At 36.8% G+C, this 14548-nt stretch overlaps 1 long non-coding RNA gene across 1 annotated transcript in view; it reads left to right on the top strand.

Annotated features, from left to right (window-relative positions):
* The window catches only part of LOC147918245 (uncharacterized), a 44321-nt gene extending 32261 nt beyond the window's left edge, over positions 1 to 12060 (top strand). Inside the window, exons 2-3 of the long non-coding RNA XR_015551968.1 lie at positions 9004 to 9096; positions 10331 to 12060. This is a non-coding gene — a long non-coding RNA (uncharacterized LOC147918245). The remainder of the gene's footprint in view (positions 1 to 9003; positions 9097 to 10330) is intronic.
* Positions 12061 to 14548: the final 2488 nt, after the last annotated feature.

Raw genomic sequence — 14548 nt, 5'->3', positions numbered from 1 at the left:
CAGTATCAGTGGGGATATAGACACAATTTATTTAGGAAACATTTATCCTATTTCATAGAGTCTAAGTCTCACATTTCTTTTTTCACATTTTAACATCTCTGAAATATGAATGTCTCTTTCAATGATGACCAGCTTAGAGTTAATTAGCAAGATTTTTTTTCCTTAGTACATAAAATAATGCTAATAGCATCTTAGCTTCAATTAAATGTGGTACTGAATGCCTCTTCTGTGCCAGCCACTGTGTTAGGGGTGAGGAATAAATGAGATGTGATATAACGCAAGAAGGATTATAATAAAGGTATATGCAAAGAACATGCTTGCAATTGAACTTGCAGAATGCTAACTTCATTTACTTGTGGCTCAACAAGTGTGTGAACACGAAATTTTGTAACAGGTTCACGCACTTACACCCATCGTCATTACAGTGACACTTTTTCTGGATGATAAACAACCACAGTGGACGAATCTGGAATGTAAGCTTTTTGTCGGCAGGGAGTTTTTTCCTGTTTGTTCACTATGGGGTTCCCAGCACTGAGAAGAGTGGTTGGCACATGGTAGTCCCCCAATAATTACTAGTTGAATGAAGAAGAAACCAGGCCAGGGGTTGGCTTTGCCCTGTAAGCAAAGATAGTTTTTATATTTGTAAATGATTGAGAACAAAAATCAAAGGAAGAATCATATTTCATGGAATAATACAATTACATAAAATTCAAATTCCCATGTTTATAAATAAAGTTTTATTAGCATATATCCACATTCATTCACTCATTCGTTTATGTTTTGTCTACGACTATTTTCTCACTACAAAGGCAGAGTTGAGTAGTTGTAACAGGGATCTTATGGCCCACAAAGCCTAAAATATTTACTATCTGGCCATTGCTGACCCCTAGACTAGGCTATTGTCAGAGAGAGAAGCTATGAGGAGCTCAGGTATAGCCCAGTTCTGTGACCTCACCAGTGCCTTTCTGTGGAATTACCTTGTGCTCCTCATCCCACTGCATTAGGAAGCTTGAGCCTCATCATTGATGACATACTTGATGACAGAGAAACCGAACCCCATTCTGGGCCCCTTACACACACACATACTACAATTGTCCCTTGACCCTCATAAAATTAAATGAATTTTGGCTCTCCTAGTAGAAACACAGAAGCTGAATTGTATATATTAAAGCTTAATGATAATACCTCCCAGTACATCATCAAATTTGGTACAACTTTAATCTGTTTGGCTGCTATCCAAGAAGACCCATTCTAGAAAGAAAGTGCCAGCTGAATTTCATTATCAAAATACTTTATGTGTTATGTGGTCCTGAGACATGAACCTAGAGAGTGTTATGCTTTTAATTAAAGATTATCAGTTCTGAAGATCCCCTCTTCATTCGCATCTGCTATGTGCTAGATGTTTTCACTGTCTACTAGGAGTACAGAGACTACAAAAGAATCAGAAAGCATGGACAGACAGGCAGGGAGCCAACACAGTCTGAGGGCATCCGAGACCAGGGCAACGTTGTAAGTAAATCAGCTGTCCAAACGTGGTTCCACTAGGCCCAGGTGCAGTCACTGACAGGATGTAGAAAGCAGACTTTAAAGGGGAGGAATACAGGCATGGGTAGAGAAAGCACATGTGTTCATTGTAATGCTCTGAGTTCCCTTCTCTCTTCCTCCTCTCCATAGCACAGCCTGCTGGAGACAGGAGCTAATTCTTCTGTATGCAAACAGCAACACCAACTATCCCATTATTATAGGTGTGCAAATCTCTAAGCACTATGGGGACAGGGTCCAGGTATGTCTTATTCATACCTCTGTGCATCCCCAGCACCTCCGTGTAGTACATAGCCAACACATTTTTCCTGACTAAAGGAAGATATCCCAGGCCGGCAATAATATAGCTGAGTTCCCTTAGATCTCTCCTTGTAGCAGGCAATTCTTTGCTGTCTCTAGACTACCTGTTATTATGGAGTCTTTCTGAATGCAAAATAGATATGTGTGCAAGAAAAAACCTCCTCCCAAAAGAATAAATGGGAAGGGGGAGGGGACAACTGGTTAAAAAATAATAAGACTTCTAGATAATGTTACTCATTGCTTTATCTTTAACTCAGGAGTAAATCTTAAGCACAGGCAATTATTTATGCAATATCTCAGTGAGACTGAAAAGAGAACTGGTCCCAAATTGCTTCCTTATTTATCTGCATGAGAATCTGAAATTTTTATATTTGGAATTTTACCAATTTTGGTTAAGTTGTAGTAATTCATAAAAGTTTTTATTAAAAATAAAAGAAGTTATTTGGGAGCATTATCACCCAGCAGCCACTAATTTATGGTCCATTAATATTTTAGTATAAATTAGTAAGATCAGTAGTCTCTAAGAACATAGAGCTGAGGAAAGAAATAGGATTGCAAAGAAATTTGAAGAGCTGGATCAAATATCAAAGTTCAGAGTATGAGGTACTGTCAGCAGGCCAAATCTACAGTCATTTGTTGGGAAGCTGTAGAGTAACAAAGGGGCACCTAGAAGGAGATGCTAATGCCGAGAGGAAGATCACTTGTTTCAGAGACTACTCAGTCCTCGGTATACATTTCCCCTTCTGCCTTTCAGTTACCTTTTAGTTACGCGCGCGCACACACACACACAGAACTTTAGCAGGGAACATGTCAACTTACTAGATACTGTTCTGCTTTCCTTATAGTTAGGCGTGCCCATGTGTCTAAATTCTGGACAGTGAATAGAGATAATATTGGCAATTTCTATGTCATATTCTTAAAAGGAAGCTGGTTATTCTCCACTACATCTCTGTTCTCCTTCCTGTGTGTGAGAATGAGGATAATGGTGCTAGTAATCCAGGCAGTCTGCTCAGGCTGCCATAACAAAACACCACAGACTCGGTGGCTTAAACAACAGAAACTTATCTTCTCACAGTTCTGGAGGCTAAAAGTCCAAGACAAACGTGCTGTCAGGTGTTGTTTCTGGTAAGACATCTCTTCCTGGCTTGTAGATGACTGCCTTCTCAGTGTGTTCCCACATGGCCCTTCCTCTGTGCACACGCAGAGAGAGAGAGATCTCTGGTGTCTCTTCCTTGTTTTTATAAGAACATCAGTCCTGTGGGATTAGATCCCATCCTTATGACCTCATTAACCTTTATTACCTCCTTATGGGCCCTATCTCCAAATACAGTCACATTGGGGGTTAGGGATTCAACATATGAATATTGGGAGAGAAACAATTCAGTCCATAACAGCCAGCTTTGACGATATCCCCTAGGTGATGGTGGAGCACCATTATGGAAGACACTTGAGGTCCTGGATAACTCCATCCAGTCTTTGAGCTGCCCAGTCTTGTCTGGACTATTCTGTCTCACTCATTGGGTTTCTAGATGTATTTGTTACAGCAGCTGTATCCTAAGTAATAAGATGTGAAAGACAAGAGCCAAAAGGAACTTTCTCTTACTTCAAGACTCTGCTTGGGGAAGTACTTACAAGAGAAAAAATGGAACAGGTCATCCATCCTCTTATCTGAATCTCTTTTTGAATGTGCTTTGACTCCATTTAATACTAATCTAATTATATTCAAATAGGCAGATGCTTAGAAATCATAGTCTCATCTTTCATATAACAACTCTCTATCTAATCTGTGGCAGTTGAATTAGTTTGGGGCCTAATTTGTGATAGATGTGAGGATACCAAAGGTCTAAATTCAGATATCAACTTAATTGTATTTCTTGCCACGTTCATTTGCCAACTTGAAAGACAGTGCTCATTTTTTTTAAGTAGATACTTGTGTAAAAATAAAATTATTTGCCATGAAACTGAAGTGTTTCATGAAATCTCCTTTAGAATAATTACAAAACAGTGGAGTTATTGGGTTTCTTTTGGGGATAATAGAACATTCTAAAAGCAGATTATGGTGATGGTCCTGCATCTCTGCGAACATACTAAAAACCACTGAACTGTACACTTTAAATGGGTGAATCATGTAGCATACGAGTTACATCTCAATCAAGCTGCTGGAAAAGGGAGGGGGAGTGTGAGGTACATGGCCAAACTCACTGAGAAATCTTTCCCACTACATCTACCCTTGGAGAATTTATAAGGGCTATAAGATACCTGCCTTAGAACAAACATGTATAACTTTGCTTATCCAACGTCTTATTTTTATTTATTTATTATTTTTTATTGTATAATTGACATACAACATTATATTAGTTTCAGGTGCACAACAAAAGGATTTGATATTTGTATATATTGTGAAATGATCAATGTAATAAGTCTGGTTAACATCCGTCACTATACATACAGAATTTGTGTGTGTGTGTGATGAGAACTTTTAAGATTTACTCTCTTAGTAGCTTTCAAATATGCAATACAGTATTATTAACTATAGTCTCCATGCTGTACATTACATCCCTGTGACTTATTTATTTTGTAACTGGAAGTTTGTACCTTTTGACTCCCTTCACCCATTTTGCCTACCCCTCACCCCCCCACCTCTGGCAACCACCAATCTATTCTCTGTATCTATGAGCTTGTTTTTTTTTTTTTAGATTCCACATAAAAGTGAGATCATATGGTATTCGTCTTTTTCTATTTGAGTTTTTTCACTTAGTACATGCTCTAACGTTCTATCCATGTTGTTGCAAATGGCAGAACTTCCTTCTTTTTTTGTGGCTGAATAATATTCCATTGTATATATACATAACACATTTTTTTTATCCATTCCTCCATCAATGGACACTTAGGTTATTTCCATATCCATCTAAGGTCTTCTTGAAATTATTTAACCTTGAATCACTTTATCACTTAACTTCTTATAGCAAAGGTGTGTGCTCAGCTGTAAATAATAGAATTTAGTCATGCTCCACATAACGACTTTTTGGTCAGTAACAAACTGCATATGTGATGGTGATCCCAAAAGATTAATACCATATAGCTTAAGTATATAGTAGGCTATACCATCTAGGTTTGTGTAAGTGTACTCTAAGATGTTCACACAATAATGAAATCACCTAAGGACACATTTCTCTGTACATATACCGTTAAGCAACACATGACTGTGCTCTGAATTCCTGCTCTCTTTGTTTAACCAGAAAAGGATATAAATGTTTCACACAACAAGAAGTTCAGAAGGAGGGGGTCCAGAGCTGGCACAGCAGCTTAGCAAGGCCAATAGTGAGACTGTTTCTGTCTTCTTCTCCACTGTTTTTGGCATGTAGGCCTTTGCCATTTGTTTTGGTGACTCAAGTACTTCTTGCCCCTGCTCTGCTCTCTAAGTACGAAGAAGGGAAACACTTTGCAGAAGTTTCCACTTACCTTTTCTTGTACAGAAATCTGCCATGAGGCCTCTCTTAACTGCAAAAGAGACAGGAAACCTAGAATTTAAGCTTTCCGGGCTGTACTCTATAGGAACAAAGAGGAGAAGGAGATTGTTAATAGCTTTTGGCTCTCCAATTCAGCATTTATAAGTCTATCTCTTTGACTATTCAACATATATATTATAGGATATTGTTATATATTGTATATTATGTAATATATATTTTAAGTAAATATCATGTAAAAATACAATGTAAGCAAAATATTTTATGATTGAGAAGTGTCTTATGTTTCATGTTTAAACATATAATTAAACTAACAATTTTTCGAATTTTTCATCAAGTAGTTGGACATTGACAGAGAATTAAAATTTTGAAATTACAGTATTTTAGAATTGCAAAAACCTACATATATACGTATATGATATATAGTCTTCTGCCCCTCAATCACTTTGTATGGAATGCACATAACTCCTTCCTACAGGATTCAATTCTTAGGTCACACCCTGTAACTGCATCCAGCCTGAAGTCCAGACTTCCATGCGAGGTGCAGCCTTCAGCATTAGGTCCTACATTTCTCCGTAAATACTGATAAGCTAAAAAATGAGTTATTTGCCCTCAACCAACCCCAGGCAACTCTCTCTGGGGGACAAATCCACCCCTAATGATTAGAGCTGATCACTAAATGTGATAATACAAATGCAAATTCCCATAGGGAGGCTTCTAATATACAAATAGCTTAGAACACACACACAGATACACATACAGAAATGGAGATATCTGTATATGGATACACACACAGAAATGGAGATATCTGTATACATATATATGCATATGTGTATATGTATACACACATATATACATATATATATACACACATATATACATACATATACACACATATATATACACATATATATATGTCGTCTCCTTACTTACTGTTTTTAAAAATCCAGGCTATGTCCAGTTTCTCATAGTTTCTATAAGGTACCAAAAATCTAAAACAAAAAACTGCATTGGAAAAAAAATTGGAAGTTGAAGGGGGAAAAGCTAAGTGAAAAACTCTACAGTCTTAGAATTATATTTCAGGGATAAATATGTGCGAGGGGCACTAAGAAAGCCAAGTCAGCCTTTGCTCTGGCGTACAGCTACCCTGGCAGAGCCCAACAGCTCCGTGCGTTTGGAAGAGGGGATAGTGCAGGAGCCCTCGGGTCTGCATGGGAGCTGGACTGAAAACCAGAGTAACGAGCATGCCCCACGTTTTTCCCATCGGAAGTCACTAGGTTAGACAAGCAGTCTCAGGAAGGCAAGAGATACGTGGAGACGGGAGTCTGTCAACCTACGTAATCTATTTTCTGCCTTCAGAGGAGTCCCTTGTACAGTGGGCATGCACACACACGCACACCTTGTTTATTTGTTTCCCTGGGGATTTTTTTGTATTATTAAAAAATGAAGATGAATATTAATTAAATACTTTTACCAAACCAATTAAATTAATTGGTCCCTTTTATACTTTATTCTGAATCAGATATCTCTGAATAAATGAAAGTTTTTATATCTTTGGTGGGGATTCTTAGGGTCCTAAACAATGATTTAGTTGTAAGGATTGTTGAGATTCATGTCTTTTTAACCTAAGTATCCAGGTTGCCTTAACCTATACGTTTATTCTTTTTTAAAGCTCCCTGGAGTATTGGTGAAAGTCAGGGTCAGAGCGTCTTATAAGCTTTCATGATTTCCACATTTCACTTTAAGCTTAATTTCTCTTCTTGTGTCTTCTCTAGATGTAGAGAACAGCAGCTCACTATTTTTCTAAATTGTTCTTGCACTGTGGATACTGTTAGACCTTTCTCTTGGCTAAATAATCCAAGTTCCTTTGCTTAAACTTTCTTTTATAACTCCTATTTCTCAACCCTTTAACAACTCTCGTTGAGGTCCTCAATTAATATAAATAGTCATTTTCATTTTTTTCCCTCTGCATGGTTATTTGAAATAGTATTTCTAAGAAAAAATTAACATAATTTTAAATGGTTTTATCCTGTGCACATTACAGAGTCTAAAGAAATAGACTCCCAAGATTCAAAAAGACTGGTGATTACTTTTGAAAACTTAGGCTAAACTAGGTAGCTCCAGAAAATGGGATAAAATAAAACATGTAGGTTTTATTTGTCAGAACGAAAAGATTTGCCGTGATAATTACAATTTGGCAAGCCTATTGTGAGGCCCCTGGGGTGGGGAAAAACCCCTACAGCCTGTAAGGGATAATAGAAATGAGCAATGAGCAGCATGGGATTTTGTAGGGAGAAAAAGTCACTCAAAAAACTAAAGTCCTCCTTTCTTTAACAAAATTACAAAATTAGTAGATGAAGGAAAAGTATTTAGTTTAATGCACCTGGTCAGCTATACAGCTTTCAATAAAGTTTTACCTCAAAATGCAATTCAAATTATCTTAGGAAAAAAGAAATAAAACTTTTGAGACAACTGAAAGCTTTTACCTAATAAGTGCCTACCAAAGCTTTTAAAGCCTAATATTAGGCAAGGAAATATGAAAAGTGGGCTTGCTTCAATGTATAGAGAATAAGAGGATTGCATACCTCTACGCTACTTCTCCCCTGCCGACCTTCCCTTCAAAGACCAGAGCTTTAGTCTATGGGGGGAAAAAAAGCACCAGAAATGTTACAGAGTCCAGGACATCAGGCACTCTGGAAGGTAGAGATAATGCGGGAAGGTACACATGATGCGTAGTGAACCACCCCAGCTCCCTCCCCTGGGCCCCAGAGCACCATGCCTGCAGCCAATCCTATACCTACGCACCCCTCCCACCTACCTCCAAAAGACTTAGAAGATTCTTCTCTGGAGAGAATAAAGAACTCTAGAGAATAAAGACCCATAGACTCTGACATTTGAAGATCCCCTCACATAAATATCTATGTTGAAAATCATTCCCATCTACCAAAAGATGTCATCCAGTTTTCTTTTTCAATTTGTAAATGTGCCTCACTCTTCGGTCTGAATGAACAACTAAGGAACACCAAATATTTGAGGTAAGTCTCCAATATGAAATACAGAGTGATACAAATAAAGAGAATAAACTGGAAGACAATATAAGGCACAAAAGAAAACTTTTAAAATATTATATAAACTATTATTATTATCCTGATTGATAAGAGAAGACATTGCACCTAAAAGAAACAGTGTTGTTATAAAAAGGAATAATCAAAGAACAAGAAATAACTATTAGAAATTAAAATATGATTACCGAAAAATTTTTCAGAAGGTATGGAAGACAGTGTCAAGAAAACATCCCAGAGGAAAATAAAAGACTTTTATTCAGGAGCTTTTCCCAGAATTGAGGGTTATAAGTCTCTAAATGGAAAGAGCCCACTGAGGGCCAAGCTCGATGGAGAAAGATCCTTACCACGGCAGACTGTTATGAACTTTCAGCAAAACGGGGATTAAAAAAGGCTTCTAAGAACTTCTTAAAGAGTAGAAGCAAGTCGTGGAGAAATGCTTAGGAATAAGAAATTGTATAAGAACTCTTAAGGGTAACCCTGAGTTCCAGAAGACTGTGCCTCAATGCCTACAAAATTTCATTATAAAGAAATTTCAAAGTTATCAATCATATATGAGGGTAGACTAAAGACACCATCAGAGATTCAATATCTAAAATAAATAAATGTGTTTCCTGTGTACTCTTTCTTAGGAAGGTACTAGAATATATGCTTTAGAAATATAAGAGAAAAAAACAAAAAAGAAGATCCAGGAATCAAGGTTCAAGTACAAGAGACCCGCAGAGGTAAGGGCCAATATGCCAGCTATGTACCACCTAGAGAGAATATAGATTGGAGCAAGATATGGAGGGCTAGTAGGGGGAAGAGGGGGAAACTGCCTAGAGCAGTGTTTCAACATTAAGAAAAAATACTAATAGACCTTTGATGTATTTTTAGAATGTTTATTTTAACAAATTTATTTTGAAAAATACTCCATAGGAAACATAAATGGAAAATAATTATAGAAAAACAAGCAAGGAAATAATAAGGCGATGTTAATTCCAGGAAAAACAGAAACTTTATTAAAAAAGAATTGTAATCATAATTTATCTTTGGCCCAGAAGTGAAAAATGTTTATGTAAAAATATTTATATAAACACTGACTGTTATCTTAACCAGAAAATTATAATTTAACTATATTGCGAGATTGGGAGACAGCAAGTAGATGGGAAGCATAAGAGAGAGGTAAATTCCATACTTATAAAACAAAAAGTCAATATATTATTTCTATAATTGTTAAATTAAGAAATGGATATATGTATATGATACATGTGGATACACATATGAACACCAGAATATATATATAGGATATATATGAATACAGAAGAAACACTTTAAAGGCATTGAAAGTGATTGTCTTTATAGAGAAGAATAATTAGGAGCCATAGTAAGGACTGTTGGATTGTGGTATAAGCCTTTTAGCACCACATGCATGTATTATTTTTAGAAAGTTGAATACAATTAAACTCATAAATGCTAAAAGGAAGAAGTAGGTTGAGAAGATTATACTGAGTTTTTTCCAAATCAGTTAAACTAACGTTAGGTTAAGTAGTGACCTTTATCTTTTGACTGGTCACTGTTTTTTTTTTCATTTCTGGGAACTGGCCATTAAGTAGAACCCTCTGAACAAATTCAGACTTATTTGTGGTTACAATAGGTACATAGATTAGGTCACAATTTGTAAAGTGCTCTTTATAAATATGATGTCATATTAGTAGTTTATAAGCACAAACTTTTATTATGTTTAACTTGGTTTTCACAAGTGACTGTTTGGCATATATAGAAATACAAATCTCACTTAAAAAATTAAAACCACATAAAATCCCTGAAGTTATTAGAAAAGTGTATATTTCATCTAAAACTTTATGTCTTTATATTTTATAGTTTCACATCTCTACCCAAGACTTTCTTCTTCAAATTTTCTTTCTCATTTTTGATTCCTGTTTCTTTTTGTCCACATGGTAACTGAATTTCTCTCAGCCTCTCACGCTGTTTAGGACCTCACGTAGCTACTGAGGGCAGTTATGGCTAAGAGGCGCTAACCTGAATGGAGCTTCAAGAAAAGCCACAAAACGCCAGTCACTGCAAACTCGGGAAGACGCTGTTGGCTCTAGACCTCATGAAGATCAGCTTCCCGGAAATAACCTGAGTTGAACATGGACCAAGACTATTAGACATTCAGTGTGGACTCATGTCTGCAGGAGTCAAAAAGAAAAAAACATTTCAGCAAGTTTGTGGAAAATAAACCGTCACTCAACTTTGGTCAAAGGTGAGAATTTCCACCAAGAATTGCATGATACAGTACAAAATCTAAGTAACACACAAGTAGCTGGTCTATTCATGAAAACCAATAGGGAAAAACATCAAACTAGTTATTTGGCAGGTAAAATAAAATAATAACCAAACACAAGTTTGACTCAGTTCCTTTACTTTTCAGACAGTTTTGTTGCATTCTCACTTCAAACATTGTAAAAATAAACGGCTGTACCTCTGCTTTTGGAAATACCTGTTTTCGTGTTATTTTTGATGACTTAAAAGGGAGCATACCATTCTGAATTTCACAGTGACCAATGTATTTGTAACACGACGATACTCTTTTATTTCAGGAAGCCGCCAAAAGCAATTACAGAGGGCTGTATTCGTTACAGCAGAATACACCTTGTTAAAATAATTGGAACATTATACACTACAATCTTGGCAAAATGTACCAACTATGAAGAGATGTCACTGTCTTAATAATTCTATGATAGCCACAAGAGGACAAACAGTTGTTGTTGACAAGTTTTTGATCTTCATAAGTCCGCCGCTGTGACAAACTACAAACTATATTTTATCCTCTACTTCTGTGATCCTTCACCCAGATAAGAACCAACACCTGGCATCTTTTCAAATTTTCTTTTTTTTTTTTTTCCTTTTACATCAGTGGCAAAAGTTAAAAAGGTAACATGAAAAGAAAGATGAAACAGGAATACTGTTCAAATTGAAGGACTGTAGTTTCAAGTTTCAATCCTGTATCAAAACATCTCCGCCTTATCTTCTTTTCCAGTCATCACAAATGACAAGTATAAAGAGATACACAAACATCAGTACAATGCTGTGTGTGTACTGCAATCCAAAAATCACAGCTACAAAATTATACCTGACATATCAAAAACCGACAGTCACATCCTCAAGATTTTCTTCTCTCATTCCCATGGACCTTCTTGATTAATAAATCTGACACATAAAAAGCATCTATATGACTAAAGTGCCAGTTACTGGAAAGACCGTTTTGATCTATTTCTCAACTTTTAGAAGAAATATTCTCTTTTTCATGAATACAGCATCCGTTCACTGACTGCCAGCTTTCAAATGACCACCTCTTGAAGTTTAATTTTAAGTTTTAAATAAATATTGTATGCATTCAGAATAATTACGATGCTCTAGAGAGATATCGTATAATGACATTGATTCTTTTTTATCTGAAAATGCCAAGCCCTTCAGGCAGCCAAGTCTGCTTTTCCCACAGACGTGGGAAGGTTCATTCCATGTGTTAAATTTCAGAAGGGGCATGCGTGGCGCTTTCATTAAGATGCTGGCGGTATTTCGTGAGTAAACTCCAGTTTTCATGAGTTTAAAACTTCTTTCATAAGACTCATCTGGTCTAAGCTACAGAAAGGAACTCACTGGGCTTCAAATGAATGCTTTACATATATATATATATATATATATTTTAAGTGAACAAAACATTTCTTCATTCTAAAAATGAACTAGTCTAATAAAATCTAGTTTGTGGATATATGAAAATCCTTTTCACAGTCATCCGTCATGTTGCATAGTATTTTACAAAAGACACTTGTATGTTGCTATTTAAAGACTAAGATATTTGTTAGCCTTGTGTCCATATCTGGTATCACAGTTCCCTACCAGACTCCACAGATATTATCGTGCATCTTTTTCTCATATTTAGAAACAGGATGAAAATAAGACAAAGATCAGAGACAGACATCAGCATTATATCTTATCCTTCATGTCCTCTGTTGGGATTCCTTGAAAAATTACATCTTATTTAAATATAACCACACTCATAACATAGCAGCCATAGGCATACACTAACAAAGGATCATTCTATATTAAGAATGTATCCAGGGGCCGGCCCCCTGGCATAGCGGTTAAGTGCATGGCTCCACTTCAGTGGCCCGGGGTTCACAGTTTCCAATCCCAGGCGCACACCCATGCACTGCATGTCAGGCCGTGCTGTGGCGGCGTCCCATATAAAAATAGTAGAGGAAGATGGGCATGGATGTTAGCCCAGGGCCAATCTTCCTTAGCAAAATAAAAAATAAAAAAAAAGAGGAGGATTGGCATCAGATGTTAGCTCAGGGCTAATCTTCCTCACAAAAAAGAAAGAATGTATCTAGATTCAAGAACCTGTTTAAATACTTTAGCTCATTGAAATATTTTGTTAAAATCAGACCAAAAAAAATTAGTCAAATATTGTCAACTTTTTAACAGTAAAACTTTATTTGACATGTGATTTTTCTCACGTTATTTTTGATCAATAGCTTATCAGGGCTGATACCTTTCAATGTATCAGCAAGTCCTATTGCTGTACTTTCAATATGTCTCTTAAATCTGACTGTTGCCCGTCAACTCCACCACTACCACCCTGGCCCAGCCTTGACCATCCAAGACCATTGTTGTAGCCTCCGAATGGTCCTCTTGCTTCCAATCTTGCTCCTGATACACTGCAGTCATAGTTCTGCACGACAGCCAGAGTTAATTTTTTAAAAACAGAAACCAGATATTTTCATTCCTTACTCACAACCCTCCAATGGATCTAGATTATGCTTAGACTAGAATAAAACCCACACTGCTCTCTGCAGACGCTAAACCCCTACACTACCCACCCTAGCATATTCTCCAACTTTATACCCCACCAGCTCTCCTCCCTCACTGCTCTAGTCTATGCTACATTTATTTCCTTCGATGAGGGAAGCTGATTCTTGCTCAGGGTCTTTGAATTTAATGATCATTCTGACTTGAATATTTTTCTCCCATATTTTTCCATGACTCCCTCCTTCCTTTCCTTCAACAAAGATTCTTTACTGACCGCTCTTTTTAAAATGCCGCTCTTCACACTGTTTCTTTATCCTGTTTTCTTTTTCTTCATCGTGTTTATTACTATCTGTAATTAAGTTGTATATCTATTTTTGTACGTGCTTATGGTGAATCTTGACCACTGTAAGCAAGCTCCATGAAGCCTGAGACTTTCTGTTTTGTTTGTTGCTATTTCCCCAGCATCTAAAGAAATACATAAACAATGAAAATAAAGGAATAGCTTTATGACTGAGTATAGAGGAGGTAACTGGCTGATCTTTGATTTGATATATTTTTATTTTTCAAACTTGTTAGATTGATTGACATATGAACACTTAGCTAAAGAAGTGTTTGTCTATGCCCATGAGTGCTGGTATGTATCGTCTCAAACTTTTGATTGCCACATTTGTACTTCTCTGAAACTTGCCACAGGTGCTTCTTTCAACTTTGTCCATAGTGGCATAATTTACACATCCGAAATACTACAGTCTAACACATATATATGTATACCGATCAAACATTTCAAAGCGTGGACATAACGTAATTAATGCAAATATTCTGATTCTGCCCTTTTCTTCTGAGCTCCACAATTATATATGCAACTGATGTCTGAGCTCTTTTCATGTATGTCTTGAAGGCACATCAATTTCAACACGTCCAAAACTGAACTCATTATTTCCTCCTAGACCTTTCTTTTCCTCTATTTCTTATTTTAGCAAAAGATACCATGATCTATCAAGTCACAAATCAAAACCATGGGAGTCATCCTAGAATCCACCCCCTCTGCCTCCCTCCTCACCCCCAGTTTCAAAGCACTGTTCATTCTGCAGCTTCTGCCCTTCTCTTGTGCTCCCTGCTGCTGCCTTAGCTTAGGACCTCATCTTCTGGGCTATCGTAGCTTCCCATTAACAGTCTCTCTGTCTTCCAATCTGAACTCTCTGATATTCACTGATATTTGCTCCATCTGTAAACATAGCGATCGTTGAAAACTGTAAAACGGATGGTATTATTCACCTGCTTTGAACTCCTCAGTCGCTTCTCAGGGCCCACAAGTCTAAATTACTCATCTTGGCTTTAAAGGCCTTTGCTTTCTTCCTCCAGCTAAACTCATCTCCCATA

The sequence above is a fragment of the Ceratotherium simum genome, chromosome 1, assembly GCF_057802395.1.
Source record: "Ceratotherium simum simum isolate JZ-2026a chromosome 1, ASM5780239v1, whole genome shotgun sequence".
NCBI classification, from domain to species: Eukaryota; Metazoa; Chordata; class Mammalia; order Perissodactyla; family Rhinocerotidae; genus Ceratotherium; species Ceratotherium simum.
This window is presented reverse-complemented; position numbering and strand designations above follow the sequence as displayed.